This window comes from Chenopodium album, chromosome 14 (genome assembly GCF_948465745.1).
Source record: "Chenopodium album chromosome 14, dcCheAlbu1.1, whole genome shotgun sequence".
NCBI lineage: Eukaryota > Viridiplantae > Streptophyta > Magnoliopsida > Caryophyllales > Amaranthaceae > Chenopodium > Chenopodium album.
In genome coordinates this window covers 16,995,549-17,001,548 of record NC_137847.1, presented here as the reverse complement: position 1 = coordinate 17,001,548, position 6,000 = coordinate 16,995,549, and the positions used below count along the sequence as shown (strand labels likewise).

Sequence of the window (6,000 nt, the reverse complement as noted above, 5' to 3'; positions counted from 1 at the left end):
TCGAACAAAATATAGTTTGTGCCATGAACACCTTCCATTCACCATGCATTCTTGTAGAATTCCAATCCCGCAAAAGTCATCCTAAAAATCCAATGAAGTAGAAAAGTGAAAGAAAAGACAAAGTAATAAAAGAAACCAAAAATAAGAAAATTCAAAAAAAAATCAAAAGGAAAAGTTAGAAACTCCGGGTTGCCTCCCGGGAAGCGCTTGCTTAAGGTCCTAAGCTTGACCCTTCCTCCAAATCATGGAGGGTCAAAGAACACCACCTTCTTCAAGGTAGTTGATGGAGCAAAATCTTCTTCAATTTTGAGCAACTTCTCATCGTTGCTTAATGAAACCTTCACAAAATTCTTTTCAAATTCTTCCTTCTCTTTTCTCAATTTCTTTCTTTTTCTTGATTTCTTCGAGTCACGGGCCTTTTTCTTCGGCTTGACTTCAACATCCTTAACCATGGAAGCTATCTCTTCATCTTGAGAATTAAGCTTGAACCAATTTGGAATCTCAATTTCTTTCTCATCCCTTAGCGTTGGAATTACAATTTCTTCTTCACTAACATCATCAAAACTTGCACAAACATCATCAACAATCTCAAAAGTATTGTTAGTAGAAGAATCAACCATGCACACATCATCAATGGAACGAGAAAGACTAGCACATGCTATATCTTGCACACAAGATAAGGACTCATGCATTGGCTTCAACTTAAAACTTTCTTCTAATTTTCCACATCTCAAAGTGATTCGGCCTCCCTTCACATCTATTAAGGCTCCCGAGGTGGCTAAGAAAGGTCTCCCTAGAATGATTGGAATATGCTCATCTTCCTCAATCTCCAAAACAACAAAATCCACGGGAAAGACAAACTCTCCAATCTTTAAAGGGACATCATCAATTCTCCCCTTAGGAAGCTTAATAGAGCGATCGGTCAATTGAAGTGTTATATTAGATGGTTGAAGCTCACCTAGATCAAGCCTCTTGAAAACCGAAAAGGGCATAATACTCACACTAGCCCCTAGGTCACACAAAGCACTCTCAAAAACCATCTTTTTAATTTGGCAAGGGATTGAAAAATTCCCCGGATCTTCCATTTTCTCCGGAAGCTCACCATGGACAAGAGCACTAAAACACTTCCCTCCTTCCACCGAACTACCCTCATCAAAATTTTCCTTCTCCTCTAGTATCTCCTTAAGAAACTTGGAGTACTTAGGCATATCGGGAATTGGCTCGGTAGAGGGTGTGGAATCATGGACTTCCTTAAGAACTTCAAGGAACTTCCTAAATTGCTCATCCATTTTGAATCTCATGTATTTTTGGGGGTATGGTAGATCGGGAAATCTCTCTACCTCACTCATCTTTTCAACAACACTTTCTTCTTTTTCCTCAACCTCACAATAAATTTCCTTAGACTCAACCCTCTCATCTTCATTCTCCATAGCACCACTCTCATCTTCTCCCTCTTTTGAACAAGAAACTCCCTCACTAAAGTAATTTCCTCCACTAGTGGCAATAGAGTACACGGGTTTCTTTGGTTCAACACCTTGGGAAGGCAAAGATGAAGGACTAGCATTATCCTTAATAGTGCTTGCTAATTGGGTTATTTGAGTCTCAAGCATCTTATTGTGAGTCATCATCTCATTGAATTTCTTATCACTAACCGCCATATAGGTGTTAATGATCTTGGTTTGATTATCAATCAATTCCTCCAAAGTGGTCCTACGAGAAGAAGGTTGTGAATAGGAATTTTCACCTTGAGTCTTTGAAACAAATCCGGGAGGGGGACCTCTTTGAGCATTGTTTTGAAAATTTCCCCTTCCTTGATTGTTCCAATTACCCCTATTTTGATTTTGACCATAACCTTGATTATGGTTACCACCACCTTGATTATTGTTACCGTTACCTTGATTATGATTTCCATAACCTTGGTTTTGATTACCATAATTTTGGCTTTGATTTTGGCCACTATAACCTTGGTTATGGTTACCACGAGAACCTTGATTCCCTTGGTTCCTATAACCACCACCATGATTATAGTTGTCAAAATTGCCTTGGTTTTGGTAATTCCTATTCCATTGGCCTCTTTGATTATCAAACCTTTGGACATTGTTGTTTGACACAAAATTCACATGCTCACACTCATTGTTGTCAAATTCATCAACACATTCATTGTTGCAATTGCTAGAATCATGGTCATATGATCCACATACATCACAAAACAAACATCCCATAGGCATATTATGTGAAGTAGAAGGAGTTTGAGAGTTAGAAGAAGTACCTCTCCCCTTAATCTGGGAGGGAAGATCTGAAGCTTGAGAAGAGGAAGAAACACTTTCCAACTTGGCCTTGATTGCCGTCATCTCCTTTCCCAAGTTTGTCATTTGAGAGGAAAGATTGTTGATGGCATTGAGATGGTCCACCGAGTACAACGAAGATTGCTTGCTTGAAGAATCTCTTTCCCCATCTTGCCAATCTCTATAGTAAGTCACCACATCCTCTATTATGTCCACAACTTCTTCGGTTTTGTTCATGATTGGACCACCGGCCCCTCCATCAAGACATGCCTTGCCTTGAGGACTCAAACCACCATAGAAGATTTAGATCAATTGATATGTTGGAATTCCGTGGTGAGGACATTCTCTTTGGTACTCCTTGAATCTTTCCCATGCTTCATAAAGACTCTCATTTGGCTTTTGCTTGAACCCTTGAATTAAAGCCCTTGCCTCCGCCGTTTTCTTTTGAGGATAGAAACGGGACAAGAAAGCTTTAGTGACATCATCCCACGTTCTCAATGAATTGGGCTTCACCTCTTTGTCTAGCCATTCCAAAGACCTTCATATGAGGGAGAAAGGGAACAACTTAAGGCGGATAAATTCTTGAGACACTCCATTAACCTTGATTGTGTTACAATATTTTTCAAACTCCTTAAGATGGTTCAATGGGCTCTCGTTCTTTGCCCCACTATATTGTCTCCTCTCAATTAGGGTGATCATTGCCGGCCTAATTTCAAAATCGTTTGCCGGTGTTGTAGGTGGAGCTATGCCGCTCTCGAACCTATATGCACCGGGCACTCCCAATTCTTTCAAGGCAACTCTTGGTTGTTCTCCCATGACTTGATCTTGTTCAATCTCTTCTTCGCTTGAGGAACTATAATCCAATGTCTTGTTTGCTACTCTCCTCCTTGAGAGAGTTCTTTCAATCTCTGGATCAAAGGGAACAAATGAACGATCTCGGGACCTATGCATACAAAACTCAAAGAAAATATAAGTAGCACGGCTACAAGTGTAGCCTAAAGTGTAAAATCTTTTTGTATTTTGCAAATAAAGTGAAATAGACTCAACAACAACATGCACTCAAAGCACCATTCCCCGGCAACGGCGCCATTTTGATGGGATGAAGAACGGTAGGTCGTTGGGCTACCACCCCACCCAATCAAACAAAATTTGTAACTCAATAAACCCCTATTAAGTGTAGTGGTAAGTCAAGGTCGAACCCAAGGGAATGGAGGTCGAATGCACAATTCCTAAGTCAAGCTATTCCGAAGTCAAATAAAGGGGTTTATGAAGGAAACTAGAGCTAGAGCTAAATGATGCAAGAACTTGTATGAAATCAATCTAAAAGACACTAGGGCAATGGATCCACATGTAATTGTTATGGAAAATGGTAATTTGGGAGGTCAAACCGACTAAGTCAAGTGATATGAAGGAAGATCAATCATGTATCCAAAAGAGCATACCAAGCTAGTTCACCTAGAGGTCTAACTAGCGTCAACTACGCTAAACACTACCTAGGGAACGTCACAAAGCACCTCAATCGTGAAATTGCAAGTTACTAATCAATGGTCCGTATCATAGCAAGCTCACAATGCAATCTAGTGCAATAATCAAAGATGGTCAAACTTCAATCAATCACACACATGCACATGAATTATCAACCAAATTTAATCATATCATCAACTCCATCAATTATCCCCAAATTACTCTAATCCATCACTCAAACATGCTTCACCATGCCGCATCCTGTAAAGGGTTGCCTACGTATCCTTTCCTTAGGAATAAGGCCAAAAGTAGCTCTTTTGAGTATACTACTCAAGTTTTTATGGGTAGGACTTTTTAATTTGGTTAAGATTTGTCATATTTGAGAATTCATTACCATCCATATCAATTAGTTTTGTGGCACCTCCTGAGAAGATAGTTTTGACAATGTATGCTCCGGACCAATTAGGCCTAAATTTGCCTCTTGGGTCCAGAACATTTTTCCTTAATTCTTTTAACACCAAGTCTCCTAATTTGATGTTTCTTGTCTTGAACTTTTTACTAAAGTGTCTAGCCATGCGATTTTGGTAGCATTGAGTATGATGTAGAGCTTCTAGTCGTTTTTCATCAAGTAGAATTAGCTCTTCATATCTTGCTCTAGTCCATTCGACCTCATCGAGTTTACTCTCCAACACGATGCATAGGGAAGGTATTTCCAATTCTACAGGTTGTACGACATCCATTCCATAGACTATGGAAAATGGCGTATTTCCAGTGGATAAAGGAATTGACGTGCGATAACCCCAAAGAGCGAAATGGAGTTTGTCAGGCCAATTCTTGTAGTTTCTGTCATTTTTTCGATGATAGTCTTTAAATTCTTATTGGCTGCCTCTAATGCACCATTTTCTTGAGGTCTATACGGGGAAAAGTGATGATGTTAAATGCCATATTTTTGAAGCAATTCTTCACATTCCGCTTGAAAGTGAGTTCCATTGTCACTTATTGATGGGCGTTAGAACGGTCGCTCATTCCACACTCAATCAAACACATTTATTAACAAACACCTTACAAACCAAGCATAATGACAAGTAAGAGTTCGGTCCACAAGGAACGGGATATGGTTGCTAAAGATCTTAACACTTAAGCTAATTCGAAGTCAATGGTGAATTGGGTTTCGTCAAGTAGACAAACAAACTATGGTTCTAAATCAATGGATTAAAGACACTAGGGAATGGGATCCACTCAACCAAGGCAATTAGGCAAACGGGAGTAAAATAGACAAGCTATAGCAAGGACTATATGTAAAATCAACCTCATGCAATAAGAAAACAACTCACACTACTAAACTTAGATTCCTCATTAGTCTAGCAATAGATGATACATAATCAAATTACAATAAGTAATGACATACTCAATTTACACTTCCATGTCAAATTAGGCATATCATGCTGTCAAGCTCCTAAGTCAAGGGTAGCTAATCCTATCATGAAGAACTAACAAGCAATCTCATATAATCAATTTAATTGCAATACAAACATCAATGTTTCTCCCATATTTGCATAACTAACCCAAAAGGGTGAGCTTCACCCAACCCCTAGCAAGAAGACTACTCACAACTCATATTTATCAACATGCAATCAACAATTAGGGTTCTAACTACTTCAATAATTGGGGGAAAGTGGTTAACGATTGAAATAACTATCATCCAATAACAAATTACCAAGAACTTAAGAAGATTTAAATGACATGCAAAAGCAAATGAAATCAGAAATTAAGTAGAAAAAGGTTGGAGAAATTACTAATTGAAGCTTGAAATTGAATAACAATGGAGGAACTTGTCTTCTACAATGATTGAGATTGAGAATTCCAAACTAATAATTGAAATCTAACTAACGATTTGAGAGTATTTATGTTTCTACAACTACAAACTAAGAGGAAGCTCTGAAAACTTTGATTGTCGTACAATAGAGTTTAAGGGGGTATTTATATAACCCTCAAATAAAAAGGACGGAGAAAACAAGAGTCGGGATTTTCTGCAGGTGCGCACGGACGTGCCAGGGGTGGCACGGACGTGCAGCCAAGATGGCACGGACGTGCAGCCCTAAGCACAGACGTGCAGATTCGGGCAGTAGCTCAGTTTTGGCCAGGCTAACTGCACGGCTGTGCAGTTTATGGCACGGACGTGCTGAAGCCTTGCACGTCCGTGCCAAATCGGGCAGTAGCTTGGTTTGGCTGGGACTGTCCTGCACGGCCG

At 39.5% G+C, this 6,000-nt stretch overlaps 1 non-coding gene across 1 annotated transcript; it reads left to right on the top strand.

The window, feature by feature from the left end:
- Nucleotides 1-2,610: 2,610 nt before the first annotated feature.
- LOC145580380 (small nucleolar RNA R71) lies at nucleotides 2,611-2,716 on the top strand. Its single transcript, XR_014099437.1, has one exon. It is a non-coding gene; the product is annotated as a small nucleolar RNA R71 (small nucleolar RNA).
- The last annotated feature ends 3,284 nt before the right edge of the window (nucleotides 2,717-6,000 follow it).